Below are 16,472 nucleotides of genomic sequence, written 5' to 3' on the forward strand. Positions count from 1 at the left end.
AGCAGAGGGTGCTGGATCTTTGCTGTAGACCCGAGGTTCTGCAACCAAACCAGGAAAACCCAAAGGCAAGAAGAAACTTTCATCTGTCCTCCAGAAGTTTGATCATGGATTCCAGCCACAGAGCTCCCTGTCGGGGGCCCAGCAGTTTGTGGCCAAGGACCCCCAAGATAAAGACTTGAAGCTTTGCTCCCACACAATACTACTGCCCACAAAGGGGCCAACCGGAGGGGCAGATTATTGTGACAGACTATGAGCACGGGCTGGACAACATCACAGAGGATCCTGTCTCAGCCATGGTCTACACTGTGCAGAAACATCTAAAGGACATCCTGGCATCAGTGGTGTCTAGAAGGAAGGCCTTCCACCTACAGGACAGCCACTTCAAGTACGCCTTTGGCAGCAATGTCACACTGCAGCCCTTTCTGTAGAACAACACAGTGGCCTACAGAATCCCATATCCCAGCCATGCCCCATTGACGCCTAGCAGCAGGCAGTGCTCCTACTGGCCTGCTCTGGGGACACGCTCCCTGCCTCTATGCCTCCCATCAATATGAACGACCTGTTCAAGGAGCTGCAGGTGCATCGTCAGGTAATACCCACACACACTGCTATGCCCTCAACATCCAGCAGATCATCACCAAGCTTTTGCACCTGGCAAACGAGAAGCTGCAACAAAACCAAATGCATCGGCAGTGCCTGGCCTCCCAAGAGGAGGCGCCCTGTGCTGAGGTGGCTGCAGCCCGCCTGGAGAACTGGGGTTTTTAGGGGCCACATATCACCATCTGGAGTGGAGTGGGGACATAATAACCTTTCCTATGGAAATACAGAGAACATTATGGGCTGCTGCTGGGAAGCTGAGAACATGAGGTCTGGTTCAGAGAAGGATGTCTGTCAGTCTGTCTGTCAATGACTCTGGTCAAGGTCTGTGAAAGGCAGATACCAACCAGCAGCAGGGATGCAACTTTGTATCCCTTCCAGACAGCAGGACAGATTCTGGGTTCAAGAGTGCTCTTTTGAGCACAGAGCCAATTGCAAACGCTCTACCCTTCTCTAGAAGCTCTTGCAAAGGATTTGAACGACCTACAGTGTTAAAAAGGATACCTCCATTCGTGACCAGTTCAATTTTTAACAGGTTTGAGTCAGTCTCTTAAAAATCCATTACAGCTCCATAGGAAACTTGACCTTTTTTGTTTTTATTTTTGTTTTGTTTAGTTTTTTTTTTTGTGGTGGGGACATACCTGATAGCAATCAACGGTTCCTCCTCGCTCTGTGCTCACAAGTCATTCCTGGCAGGCTCAGGGCCATATGGGATGCTAGCGATCAAACCCAGGTCTGTCCCAGGTTGGCCACATGCAAGGCAAATGCCCTATCGCTGTGCTATTGCTCCAGTCCCAGGAAATTTGACTTTTAAGCGCCATCAACACAATAAACTCCTTTCTATACAGCACTGGTTTTTCTTATTCTTTGTGATGTGTGCCATACTCTGGTGTGCAATGATACCTCATTGTTGTTTTGATTTGCATCTCCCTGATGATTAGTGATGTGGAGCATTTTTCCTTGTGCCTTTTGGCCATCTGTATTTATTCTTTGAGGAAATGTCTGTTCATTTTTTCCCCCTTCATCTCCCCATTTGTGGGGCTAGGTAATTTTTTCTTGTTGAGCTCTTAGTACCTTATATAGCTTAGGCCCTTATAAGATGAAAATTGGGTGAATAGTTTCTCCCATTCCTTTAAATCCTAGTCACAGTCCTTTTAAGTGCAGAAACTTATCAGTCTAATATAGTCCCATTTGTTTCTCTCTGCTTCCACTTTGACAGAGATGTTTCCTCCTTGAAGAGGCCTTCAGTTTCAATGTCATGAAATTTTCTTTTATGCACCTATTGGTTTCAGGTCTGATTTCAAGGTCTTTGATCCATTTTGATTGACCTTTTGCCTGGTGTTAAGGAGAAGTCTGAGTTCATTTTTTTGCATGTGGCTGGCCAGTTATCCTGACAGTTCACCATTTGGTGAAGAGGCTTTCCTTGCTTCACTTTATGATTCTTTCCCCTTTATCAAAGATTGATTGTATGACTGGGGGTCATTCTCTGAATACTCAAAAAAGAAATAAACAAAAAACACTTGGTGTTTGTTAGGTGAAATGAGGCTGTCAAACAAACCCTAATATGCCCACTGGGTTTTAACATTGGCACAGGGTCTTCCTGGTGCAGGAAGCCAGGGAGAAGTAGCACATAGTGCAGGGACTGTGAGATAGGTAGGATCAGAGTCCTAGGCGCACCTAGATGACAAAAGAGGCTGGCACCTGCATTATAGTGCCTTTAGGACCCAAAGGCAATGAGCAGAGTGGGGAGGGAACTGCAACCAGAGAGAAGTGGCACCCAGTTAAGGAACTGTGGGGCAGGCAGGGATTAGAGTCCTGGAAGCACCTTGAGGACAATAATTTGTGTCTTTTAAATAATGTATCAACTTTATCTGAACCAATGGGGTTTTTTTACATAAAGTTTCATATAATCTTTTTGATAACTGGAGTCTGCAATGAAGTGACTGTTTTTATTATTGATGTTGGGAAAAAATAATTAAATAAGTAAACTAAAAACTACCATCCTCATGAAAAGGCATTTGAAGAAGATAGCTTTTAGACATTTTTCAACATTCAGTGAAAATACACTTCTAGTTACTAAGTAAAGAAGTTCATCATCCAAACTTCTGAGACCAGTTCTAAAAAGCTTTTACTGAAAAAAAATCACATGATTGGGTCCAGTTATTCAATAATGTATGGTGGAAACCCTATCGGAGTATATACACATATTAATTCTTTGTACATCTTAAAGGTACACAATGTTATATGCTAACTTTACCTTAATAATAACAGAAATTGAAAAGAAGATCAAAGTTTAATTTAAATGGTATATTGTCTAGCCTTCCTGAGAGGGCAGCCAAATCTCAGCCCTGCCAGCAGTATCCACACCCCACACCGCAAGCTGCAGTCATGTGAAAGGCCCAACTTCACTGCTTCAGAACTAATCTATGCAGAGTCACCTTAACAGACAAAATTTCTAGTTGCATAGGTTTATTGGCTGGAAACTCTGGGATCTTCCCAAACTCCCCTTCAATACTTCGGAAGGCCAACAAGCCACACCCACATGTCACAGCCACCACCATGTCAGCTCATTGGTCCATTTCTACAGAGTCTTCGGTACTGGAGCCACACCTCCAAATTCTTCAACAATGACACCCTAGAACAGGGGTCTTCAAACTTTTTAAAGTGGGGACCAGGTTACGATCCCTTAGAGAGCTGGAGGGCCGGACTATATGAGCTACTAATTCCTACTCACACTGCACATATCTTATATAAATAAAATGAAAACCATTTATAAATAAACAGATCATGCTTCAGTATTTCAATGGGAACTGTGGGCCTGCTTTTGGCTAATGAGATGGTCAATGTCCGGTTCCATATTTGTCACTGCCAGCCGTAACAAGTGATGCAAGTGGGCATCAGTTAATCTTGATCTGGTTGGAGATTTTAGATGTTTCATTCTTGAAAAAGTCTGTTCACAGGCATAAGTGCTACCAAAGATGGTTACCATTTTGAGTGCATGGTTCCTGATATTTGGATATACACTGAGTGTATATGCTGGCAGGTATCTTGTCAACCAAAAAGTGCTCACTGCTGGCAGGCCAGATCAGACTCCTCTGCGAGCCACATGTGGCCCACGGGCCATAGTTTGAAGACCCCTGCCCTAGAAGAATGATGACTTTACACTATTAGGTAAACATCAAAATTCTAACTAAAAATAATGTAAAAGTTACAGATAAACTTTGATCAAAGCAACTGTGCACTCAATAAAACTCAAGGAGGTATTTAAATATTGTGTTAAAATGTTGATCAATAAATAAAATGGATAAACTTGTGTGTGTATATAATAAAATTGACAGTAAAAACATCAAAAAGGTTCTTTAACAAGAACAATAGCATTATATATGTAGAAAGAAATTAGTACAAATGTTCATATAAAATACACAGGTTAGAACTGAAGGACAGGGGCTGCTGAGTAAATTTAGTCAGAAGGAGAGGGATGAACACAAAAGGTCTCACATATGTGGGATATAAGGAAACTTTGTAGGAAATAACAAATGGCCAAAGACAATAGAATCTGAGAAATGGTCTATAGAACTGAACTTCCTTTGGTGATGAGGGGGTAGGTTTCAGGTTGGTCAGCTGTAAGAGCAAGTTAAAGAGGGGCCCCTCTCTGGTGGTCTGTGTGCATTGAAACATTATATTCAGGAAACTCAGTCATTAACAAATCACAGTGCCTAAAATTTACAAATAAAATTAATAAAATTAAGACAAAAGGAAACATGATTAAGATAAAATAGGAAGAGGGGTTAGAAAAATAGTAACATATGCAGATTTAATAGATGACCAAATTACCACTGTAAGAACCAGAGAGACAGTACCATAGGCTAGCATTGAATTGTCACTATAATTGTTACTTTGAGATCATCAGAAAGTTGAGAAGGCTCTGAAGTTTTTTTGTTTTTGTTTTTGTTTTGATTTTTGGGTTACACGTGGAAGAGCTCAGGGGTCACTCCTGACTCTACGCTCAGAAATAGCTCCTGGCAGGCTCGGGGAACCATATGAGATGCCAGGATTCAAACCACCGTCCTTCTGCATGCAAGGCAAATGCCCTACCTCCATGCTGTCTCTTTGGCCCCAACTCTGAAGTCTTGGGAGGTTATTCATTGATTTATACAGATAAATCTTTCCATTTCTTCACTATACCTGGCACTGTGAGAGCTCACATTTAAGGTTCAAATTCAAGCGAGCCTGTGTTCACAATTACAAATTCCAGACAATGATTGTCACTGAGTCATGAGCGCTGGAAATTTGTGATCACAGAGACTCTAGCTGACACATCACTGAACTCTCATGAATCTGAATTGTCACCCAGGGGTCTCAATCTGGTTTCAAAATTTAACAAGCTTGGGAAGTAAATAAGAGTCAGAGTCACAAGTTGCCAACAGTTGCTATAGCACCAAGCTGTTCTGCACGAGTCTGCAGAGGACTTGTTTTTCTGGGACCCAGTAGCAATTGTATTATGAAAGTCATGGGTATAAAGTAGTGAGATTTTGGCATGATATGTGGCCCCACATTTAAGGGGCCGTGGGCTATAACCAAATATTTGAAATCACTGAAGCTCAGGTTCACATGCACATCATGTTTCAACAGGTCTGGATATGAATTAGAGTTAGTGAAAACAGATCTGTGCCAAGTGGAAGGATGGCAAGGAGCACCCTTGAACATTCCAAGTGCTCAAGAAATGGCACTCAGAAATTCAGTCCTATAAGTGGCCCAGAGCAAAGCAGCACCAAATCGGTATAACCCTGGTAATGTCGTCGCCATCAAGATGATGATTTTCCAGCACACCTACACACCAAAATTGGGACAGCCTATGTGATATGGAGGTAGTAAAGGTAACCAGTGATGGAGAGTTGTCAATCTACTCTGCTGTGATCACATAAGTCTGTGCATTGTTAGGTCACTTGACAAAGGAGAATGGGAGCTAGAAGGGTTCATCATGTCCTCTGGAGCAGAACAGAGCACAGCTGGCCATGCCATAAAAAGTGTAGTCTGTTTGCTCAGGTCACTGGAAGGGGAAGATTCTTTTTGGCTAGCTCAAGCGCCTATCATTGGACCTCTTCCCTTTTAATCTAATAAAACTTTATTTATGAATACCAGCATTATAATTTTACAAGATTTCTATATGTTGTAACATAGTACCCTTCATTCTAATCCATGTTTGTTTGGGGGCAGTTCTCAGCAGTGCTCAGGTGTTACTCCTGGCTCTGTCTTCAGGGTTCACTCATGGTTGGACTCAAGAATCATGATGGCTTGAATCCCATTTAGCCATGTGAAGACAAGTGTCTTATCCACTGTGCTCCCACTCTAGCACCTTCATCTTTAATATTTAACATAGGCTGGATCTATGTTAAAAATATTCACAGTCTGCCACCCCTTCAGTTGCAAGCTGGAAAATAAAATAAAATAAATAAAACAAACTTCAGGATGAGAATGGACCTGAGAATAAAATCTGGAAAGCTGGTAATAAAAACTAAGCAATATCTCTCCCAGCCCCACTTTATCCCTTTAATTGTCTTTTATTTAATCTTTTTTAATATAATTTTTATTTTGATCATAGTGGCTTAAATATTGTTGACAGTAATATTCTAGGTACATATTTACATAAAATCAGGGGGGATTCCCATCACCAAATTGTCCTCCCTACACCTCCGTTTTTGTCCTACTTCCCATATCCTCTTCCCTCACCCCCAGGGTTGCTAGAATATGTGGTCCCCTCTGTATCTAGCCTACTACTTAGTAGTCTTGCGCCTGTTTGGTCCTGGTGCCTCCCTTATTTCCCCCTCTAACTGGGGGGCAGGACTAGCTAGTTCAAGTTACGTGGTTTTGTTTGAAGAAGAGAAAAGTAATAAACTGGCGTAAAAGTCTAATATGCCGAAAATAAGTGGAATTCTTCTAGAGGCTCTCATCATCGGTTATAGAGACAAAGGAGAAAAAGAAGGTGAAACACTCCACCAGTACAAAAAGAAGTGTCAGATATCCAGTGAGGACTCCAACAATAACGATAAGCACCACACAAAAAAAAAAGCCATGGTCTTGATATAAGAAACATGGCATAGCACATAAAGAAAGAACAGAAAGGAAGAGAAAAAATAAGTATAACTGGGGACAACAACTTCAATAATCACACCCAAACAGAGAAATTGACCAAAAATAGATAGGTAAATAAAAATAATAATAATAAATGAAGATAAAATAATATATAAAAATAAACAATGTTTTGTGCTTTTTGTTTTTGTTTTTCCCTCCTGCCCTGGCACAGTAAATATTGGGGTCATTCGAAAAGGAATTCACTTGGCCTAAGAGATATGGGATTTCTCTGTCCTTGGAGTATATTGTCATGGGATTAACTATAGACTCTGTTCAGGATCATTTACTCTCCCGGTGGTGCTTTTGTGGTGTTTGGAAGACTTCTGCTCTGTCCTGGGTGATACAATCAGGCCCCTGTGTCTAGAGAAATCAGTATCTGCACAGATCCAGGGGTGGGACTTATGATGAAGTCAGTCTTTGTGGTTCTAGAAGTTCTGTTCACTCAGTGTCATTTTAATCCATCTTCTGTGGTTGGTGATCTTGGTCTTTGCACTGAACCTAGGATGGCACCTAGGATAGCGTCTTTTTTTGTGCTTCCAGAAGCCCCATTCTGTTACAATGGTCTCTGCCAGACCTTTGGAGCTGGGGATCATTTTTATTGTGCAGGTCGTAGTTCAAACCCTAGACTAGGGCTTTTTTATTGGTCCCAGGCTGTATACAGTCTGGTCATGGTTCTAGCAGCCAGTCATCTGTAACTCGCGATCTTGGCTTTTTGGACCTACCAAAGGGTGACAAGTCTTCTGATTTTGTCTTGTAGTTAGCTGGTAAGGTAGGATAACCTGCACTTAGGTCAAGTTGTTCCCATTTTCCTCGTTGTCAGGATATCATATTAGAGCTGGCACTTGTTGGTGACCCCGCAGTATTAAGGCTGTCCCGGATGGGATTTGTTTCCTGCAGCAGTTGTGAAGAACTGTGCCGTTTCTATGTCTGGGATCCAGGGTTCAAGGCTGGACAGATGGTATCTAATCATCTGAGGTCTAAGTTGATTCCACATGACATATTTTCAAGGTAGGAGATATCCCTGTATTGTAAACAACTATGAGTTCCTATCTCTAGTAGATAAGAGCTCTTTTTTATATGTAAGATTTCCCCTTTTTTAGTGTGCCTTTGCAGGGGGAAATGGTGCTACATTATATTGTTGGTGCATTTGGGGATGGTCAAAGGGGAAAACAGAAACAGGTTACATACCCAAAAAAGATATATAAAAAAAAAAGAAAAAAAAGAAAAATCGGAGCCATCAGGAGAGATGAAGTCATGAAATTTTCCTATACATGGATGTACATGGAATCTATTATGCTGAGTGAAGTAAGTCAGAGGGAGAGAGAAAGACGCAGAATGGTTTCACTCATCTATGGGCTTTAAGAAAAATGAATGACATTTTTAACAGTATCTCAGAGACAAGAGAGATGAGGGCTGGTATGTGCAGCTCAGGACATGCAGCTCATCACATAGAGTGATGAGTGCAGTTGCAGAGATGACTACACTGAAAACTATCATAAAATGTGAATGAATGAGGGAAGTAGAAAGCCTTCTCGAGTACAGGTGTAGGGGGGTGGGGAGGAGGGAGATCTGGGAAATTGGTGGTGGGAATGTTGCACCGGTGAAGGGGGGTGCTCTTTACATGACTGTAATCATACAACTATAATCATGTTTGTAATCACGGTGTTTAAATAAAGATAAAGGAAAAAAAAAGAACATAAAAAAAAAATAAAAGCAAAGGTCTTAGGACAAATGAAAAAAAAAAGAAAAATCGGGAATAAAAATGTATGTGCTTACATATGTATATGTAGGACAGACTTTTTTTAAAAAAATGAGTTAGCAAAGTATTTTAATCTTTTTTTTTTAAAGAAACTTTTTTTGTTTTAGATATGTGTGAGCATATATATTCTTAGTTATTGTCAGGAGTCTGTTTTCTTTTCTCTCCACCCCCAAATCCACCAGCAATATAATGTAGCACCACTTCCTCCTGCAAAGACATATTAAACAAAGGGGAAATTGTACATATAAAAACAAGCTCTTATCTACTAAGGATAAGAACTCATACTTGTTTATAACACAGGGACATCTCCTACCCTGAATGTATGTCATGTGGAAACAACTTAGGCTCCAGGGAACTAGACACTGACCGTCCAGCCTTGACTCCTGGATCCCAGACATAGAAACGACAGAGTTCACAACAGCTCCAGGAACCAAATCCCCTCCAGGGCATTCACAATGCTGCTCTGACACCAACATGCGCCAGTTCTAAATTGATAACCTGACAATGAGGAAATGGAAACAACTTGATCTAAGAGCAAGTTGTCCTTCCTCATCAGCTATTGATAAGACAAAATCAGAAAACATGTCACCCTTTGATCTGTGCAAAAGCCAAGATCGCTCTATACAGATGACTGGTTGTTGCAACCAAGACTGGACAGTACGCATCTGGGGACCAACAACAACAACAGCAACATAAAGCTCTAGCCTAGCTTTTGGTCTACGATCTGTTCAACAAACAAGATCTCCAATTCCCGAGGTCTGACTGAGACAACAGCAACTGAATAGGTCTTCCAGAAACTTAATGAAAGACTTTATCCCAGGCTCCATCCTAGAAGCAGCATAATGACCAAGACCACCAACTACAGAAGATGGATTAAAACGACACTGAAGAAGCATAACTGCTAGAACCACAAAGAAAGACTTCATAAGCTCCATTCCTTGAGCTGCACAGCCACCAAGATCTCTAGATACAGAGGTCTGATTTTACCATCCAAGACAAAGCATGTATGTCTTCCATACACCACGAAAGCAACAAGGGGAGAGTAAATGATCATGCAAGGAGTCTATAGTTAATCCCATGACAGTATACTTCAGGGGTGGAGAAACCCTGTATCTCCTAGGCCAAGGAAATTCCCTCTATAATATCCCCAATAGTTACTGTGCCTATGAAGGGGGGGAAAAGAAAAGAAAAAAAAGCACAAAACAATCATTTTTCCACATATTTATTTATCGATTGATCGTTTTTTTTTTTTTTGACGTCTTTATTTTGGTGTAGAGATTGAAGGTGATGTCCCCAATATTTATTTTATTTTATTTTATTTTATCTTATCTTTCTCTTTCTTTTTGCACTCGAGCAAACTATTATGTGGTGCCTGTCTTTATTGCTGTAGTGCTCACTGGTTATTTAATTTGGTATTTCTTTCTGTATTGTTGTGGCGTTTCAATTACCTTTTTCACATTCTCTCTCAAACTGAGGTTGGAAGCCTCTAGTGGGACTCCACCCATTTTCAGCGTATTTGACTTCTTTTTTTTTCTCTTATTTTGAACCCCAATCTATTGCTTTTCTTTCCTTCAAACAAAACCACATAACTCGATTTATCTAGCTCTACCTCTTAAATAGAGGGGGAAACAAGGGAGGGTTCCAGGACCAAACAGATATATGATCACTAATAGTAAGCCAGACAAAGAGGGGTCCACCTCTTCTAGCAGCCCGGGGGTGGTGGTGATGGTGGGGTATATGGGTTGTAGAAAGGGAACTGGGATGGGGGGGAGAACATATTTGGTGATGGGTATTCCTCTGATTCAATGTTAATATGTACCTAAAATACTACTGTGAAAGATATGTAAGCCATTATGAAAAAATTGTGTTTTAATCAGAAACTTTCTTTGAATTACATGTATTATTATATTATATTAATTATATTATATGTTATGTTATGTTACTATATTATGTTATGTTAGTTTCCTCATTATGTTAATCAATTTTGTCTCTTGAATAAATTCTTACAATAAAAAATAAATAAATACTAAGCAATGATATGTCAAAGTGAGGCTGAATTTTAGGGGGCATTATAAGCATAGGACAATATAAACATGTTAATAAATAATGCAAGCACAGATATCAAGAAAATGTTTAATACTCTCCTACAGATGGAAACATAACCAAATTTAAATTAATCACTGATAATCCTAAATTTTAAAAAGTATAAGGAAAATAGGAGCTGGAAAGATAGAAAAGAGGTTAAGTCATATGCCTTCCATGTGGTAGAACTAGTTTGACCCAGGACAACACATGGTCCCTGGAGCATCTCTGGATGCAGCCCTTAGGAGCCCCTGGAGATTTAGATAATTCCCAGCTTGGGAGCCTTCACCCCAAATACATACATAATAATAAAATGACATCACTGAATGAAATTATGCCTGAGATGAAACTGCAACAGTTGCCTAGGAAATTATACAGGCATATTGCAAATCCATTGTGCAACCTTGAGAATCTCTTTAAAGAAAGAGAAGACTATCAATTAATAGAAACATTTGTGTGCAGAGTTGGTGAGAAAGGAAATATAAATGATATTCAAGTTTGAGATCAGCCCAAAAGTAACTGGTATACAAAGTTTTAATATGTTTATAAAACACTATTTTTTTTGGTTCCTTTCCATTTTATGTTTCTATAATAGTTCATCATGTATGGTTTCAAAAAGGTTTGAAAAGATTTAGATTCAGGTTCCTAAGTCTGTGTAAAGAACTTTAAAACCTATCAGTATTGAGTTCACTCACTCATAATGTGTCTATAAATTGCTTTTCTGAAATTTAACTGAATCTATATATATTCCTCATGCTAATTCATAATACGAGGTATTAGCCAAAGGACTTCTCGGCTTCACTTTTACTGTTGTCCTAAAACAAAAATAAAGCTTTTGGGGCCAGAGAGATAGTACAGCGGGAGGGCATTTGCCTTACGCGCAGCCAATCCAGGACGGATGGTGGTTGGAATCCCGGCATCGGCTATGGTCCCCTGTGCCTGCCAGGAGCGACTTCTGAGCACAGAGCCAGGAGTAACTCCTGAGCACTGCCCGGTGTGACCCAAACACCAAAATAAAATAAAATAAAATAAAATAAAATAAAATAAAGCTTTTGACTACGCATAAATTTGAGAGTGGCATTTAAAACAGTTCAAAAATTAAACCTTGTCAGAAGCAAGTTCCTAGGAGCTGAATTGGAGAGTAGTTAGATCAGCATCTGGCACTGACTTTCCTGAACCAGGTGGGAAACTGAATTATTTTTTTTTAATTAAAAAGTCTTATTTTATCTTAAAGTTTCTTATTCTCATTTCAAAGTTCCCTTGAGACTCTACATTCAGTGCATGCCATGAAACATAACTTCACATATATTTGGGGCCTTCTAGCAATCCTTTGAAGACTGAGTCAGGATTTGAAACCAGATTTCACTCATGCTCCTTTTTCCTGATACAACAGTAAAACCCAAAAGAAAACACAGGAACAATGATTTTTACTTCAAATAACCATTTTTTAGAACCTTTTAACATTCTACTAACCAGTTTAGAGAAGGATGCAATTTTGTTTTAAAATTCCATATAAGATCCTAAATAAAATTATGATTGTAAATAATTCAGAACCTCCAAGTTTATTCTGATTTATCTGTCCTAAATGGTTAGCATTCCTCATATTTACTGGAGTCTTTCTTGTTGACTTATAAAATCCTTCAAAAGCTTATTCTAATTGATTTATAATTTCATTAGCCAAAATAATCTGTGCCAGCACCTCAGAAATTTCACTCTGTACTTGCTCTTCCAGATTATCTACAAACATGTTTAATAAAGAAATCCAGCAAAAATCCCAGAGGGGCCCAGTTGTTTCCATGTCTCCATCAACAACAGGCTCACACATCCTAAGTTTTGTTTTCTCTATTATACCTAGGAGTGAGGAAATAGTCCTTCTAATACCATGGTAACACAGTTTGAATACTTCTGTTGTGAAATTTCATCACTGACTCCCTGAAAGTCAAAACCAATTACATTCACTGTTGCTACTCTCCTGTCCCCAGTTTACCTACTTCCTCAAACAATTCAAGCATGTTCTAGAAAATGGAATGCTTTCTCCATTCAAAAGACTAAGTGGTCAGTGACGTAACAACTTTATGACTCCACCAATATAAATAAAAATAAAATTCATCAGTCAGTACATTGTATGATCTCCTCAGAAGGTCTCCTTACAATGGAAACAATAGTGCTATTTACTATAGCAAAGAGTGAGGGCAACATTTTTGCAGGTTGGTCAGTTTATTCTTTCTTCAGACCATTTTAACATATGCTGTAAAGTTTCAGCAGTTTACTTACATCTAGCATGCCAATCAGGTAGAACATCCTATTCCCTTATCATTATTTGATCTAACACCACATCTCTTGCCTCTGCTTCAAAGACATGATGACAGTGGAAATTTCTGTTTCAACAAAGACCAAAGCAAAGAAATCACTGAGACCCTAGATCTCCTTTCTTCCCTGAGAGCACATCTTTTGCACCCTGATCATGAAGCAGTCCCATTGATTCCCTAGTTGACCTTCTGCCTTTCATGTATTAAAAACGCTTTTATTTCTGGATTACAGCCTTTTTTGAGCTTTTTCTTAAATTCCTTTACAGTCTGACTGACTTCTTATTTACACCTGACCTGTCACACTTTGAGGCCTCCCCTGTTATCACTTGAACAATTTTTCCCTACTCCCACTGCCTCCTTTTTCTATTTTTTCTTTTACTTTATAAGAGGGATACAAAGGTTTAAGATGAGCTCCTAATCTTTGGCATGTGACATATTTTAATGAGTTCACATTAATGGGTTGAAAGCATTTCCAGATTTCCTCTCAGTTAGACTATCTTAGATACTACTTAGAATTTTAACCTACTGCACACATTGAGTGGATCACAGTTCCAATCCCTTCCAAAGGCAGATATCACCATAGACAAAGGTCATTTCCTGTACCAATCGCTATCTGCCTTTAAACCCAATTCTAGAATAATTCTTTCCTTCCCTTAATTCTAAACCTCCCTCTGAAGCAGGCTTTATGTGAAAAATTTTAGTTTCAATATTTGACTCCTACCAAAACTATGTATCTACTTAACCAGTTTCATTAATAAAATTGCAATCTCTTTGCCCTATTCAATTGGTCTCTGGGAGAGCCCAGAGACAAATTGGGCTCCAGAAAGCCTAAGATGGTCATGGAATCATAGACAAATATTAAACATACATAACTATATGTGAGATTTTCAGGAACAGTTTCCAGCAGCTTCTCAATACTCAAAGGTATTTTATTTTATAAAGAATGTTTGGGAGCCACAAGGCTCATAGTGTACTTAAATATCTCTTTATAACCAAGCATGATTTCTTTTCCACAGAGAATTTCTTTGTCTAAAACTATCTTATATTTTTATTTATTGTTACAAATTTTATACAATTTTATTTACTGTTTTATTACAATTGTTCTGTTCTCATTTCTGTTATGATTCCAACAATTTATCCACTTGTAATCATTTCTATTTGTTTCCTAATTTTGTAGTCCTTATTTTACAAGTATTTTTTAAATCACTTTTAAATCACTCCGACCAAGTTTATAAAAAGAAATGGAATCAGGACCCTTAATTCCTACTGATCGTTTAATGGGAGTTTGGGGGAGGTTCGATAATTCTAGAGTTTATCTATCTAATATGATTTAGATACTTTAGACTTGGCTTTGCTCTTTCTACAAAACTATTTTCTTTCAATGTGGATAGATAAGTTTGCTATTTCATTTTTATCCAATACAACACAGAATCCTCTTCTCATTTCACTCCTCTCTCCATACCTCACCATCATGACCCTAGCAAGGTCTGTGTCAAATTGGGTCTCAGGCTTCCTTTGCACTTATTAACTTTCTCCCAATTCTTAGGTTAAACTCTAAACTGCCACTTAACAGATTTGTTACACACAGAGTTCATTTTCTGGCCCCCCACATTAACACAACACCTCAATGCACCATTATATTTGCTGAACAAACCCTCAGATTCTTTTGCAATCTACACAGTAACATCATTATAAGTTGTGTTCCCTAACAGCGCCCCCACCCCTGCCCCAGCTTCTTTGAACTAGGATTGAACTTAAAATTTGATTCTCTGTAATAGAAACAAGAATGATATGGTAGGAAGAAAACAATAATCCTACCCCTCTTAAGATTTTTTTGAAAAATTTTATACTATACATATACAAATATTTTAAATCATATCTTAAATACTAAAGTATTTTAAATAGATACATATAAATATATATTTACTGTAATAAAAATAATACAGTGCAGATTCTATAAGTCTAGTAAAGAAAAATTTTCATATACAGTGTTCATAATTCATTAATATTTTATATAATCTTCTAATTTAGGATAACACTCTAATATAGTTGCTATTACATCAAATTCTCTACATTTGATGTAATACTATAAAATGAAAATCTAGGGCTTCATAGGGTACGAACTCAAATATTTTTGTAAGGATTTTTCAGAATACATGGCATTTTTTACTTCCCCAGGGTGGTTTTCTTTTAGAGGGTGGGAACTGAAGGACAGACAGATAGGGGAGAGGAGAGAACAGTCTTCCCAGCACTGCTCAGAAATCCCAAAGCCACTCTAGTACTGCTCTGCCAACTGGGCCAGAAGTTTCCATGCTCAGACCAAGTAATGTGATGCAGCTCAGGAGGGCAGCAGGATCTCACCCACCGGGCAGACTGATGAGTCACGGATGCTGCTATGCTGACAGGACCATGAATACTAGTGATCAGACTCTGGGCCTTATGCACAAGACTTGACTTCCAGCCCTATGTGCTCTCTACCAAGACCTAACTTAGAAGTCTTCTACGGCTGCTACTAACTGATGTTCCAGTAGTCCCAAAGTAGGAGACAACAGTTAGTCAAAGCCTAGATACAGTGATGACTAACCTTTTTGAACCCGAGTGCCCAAACTGCCGCACAATGCCTGGTCCTCCCAATGGTCAGTCCAGCCCTGTTGCCAGGTGAGCTGCAAAGCAGACACCGGCACACTCGCCTCCTGCCACGGATCCCTTCCCACCTTCGCGTGCCATAGGTGAGCCATGGAGGGGCCAATACTTTTAAACTTGTTTCCAACCTTGTTTCCTTCTGTGGTTCCTTATCCTAACATTTGGCCTTCTAGCCTCAATCACTGCATATATACCCCATTTACCTAATTTTTACCAGTTCCCCCACTTAGAATATTTTGATGGACCAAAGTGTGTCCTGATTAAAAAACCTCTCTGAATTAAAAATATTTCATTTCAAAACAGTAACTATCAAAAAAGATCAGGCAATATAAAGCTATATTGCAAAAATTCAACTGAAACTTGGGAGTGTACATCTTAAATGATTTTTTAAAAATAATGTTTAAATTAGCCTATATAATTATGGGCTTTCTGAAACATATGGGGTATTAACACTAGATAGTGATAATAACTATAACAAATCTTATTGGCAGTTTTCAATACTGAGATAAACACTAAAATTTTATTGAGAACTTTAATGTGGCTTGTATCATTGCTATAGTTATAGGCTCAGCATCCTCTCTACCACTTTATCCTACTAATCTGTTCCTATCAGCCCCTCTCCCCATGAAACATCTTTGCCAGGCAGAATGAAAGATTCTGCTTAGACCTATAGTTGTCCTTTGCTAGAGAAAAAGAAGGGAACAGGGGTCTGCCACAACTAGTGTTATAAGAGCTCTGTGATAACAACTAAGAGGTGGTGATGTAGCCATTAGGCAATAAACTGTCTTGCTAAATCCCCACTGCACCACGTGAGGTTGGTAGTACTATCCTTACTGTACACATGAAAAAATAATTTAGAGTGAAAAAAAGTAATGTACCCAACTGTATCTGACTCTAAAGCCCAAATTTTTAAATAATACATCTAAGTATGCTACTATATCTGGCAGCAT

General features: G+C 39.0%; 1 protein-coding gene and 1 pseudogene across 2 annotated transcripts in view; one reads left to right on the top strand and one right to left on the bottom strand.

The window, feature by feature from the left end:
- Window positions 1–765, top strand: part of LOC126020822 (transcriptional adapter 1-like) — an 85,809-nt pseudogene extending 85,044 nt beyond the window's left edge.
- The window catches only part of SUGCT (succinyl-CoA:glutarate-CoA transferase), a 1,072,384-nt gene that overhangs the window by 798,878 nt on the left and 257,034 nt on the right, over window positions 1–16,472 (bottom strand). The window lies entirely within an intron of this gene.

The sequence above is a fragment of the Suncus etruscus genome, chromosome 10 (genome assembly GCF_024139225.1).
Source record: "Suncus etruscus isolate mSunEtr1 chromosome 10, mSunEtr1.pri.cur, whole genome shotgun sequence".
Taxonomy (NCBI): Eukaryota; Metazoa; Chordata; class Mammalia; order Eulipotyphla; family Soricidae; genus Suncus; species Suncus etruscus.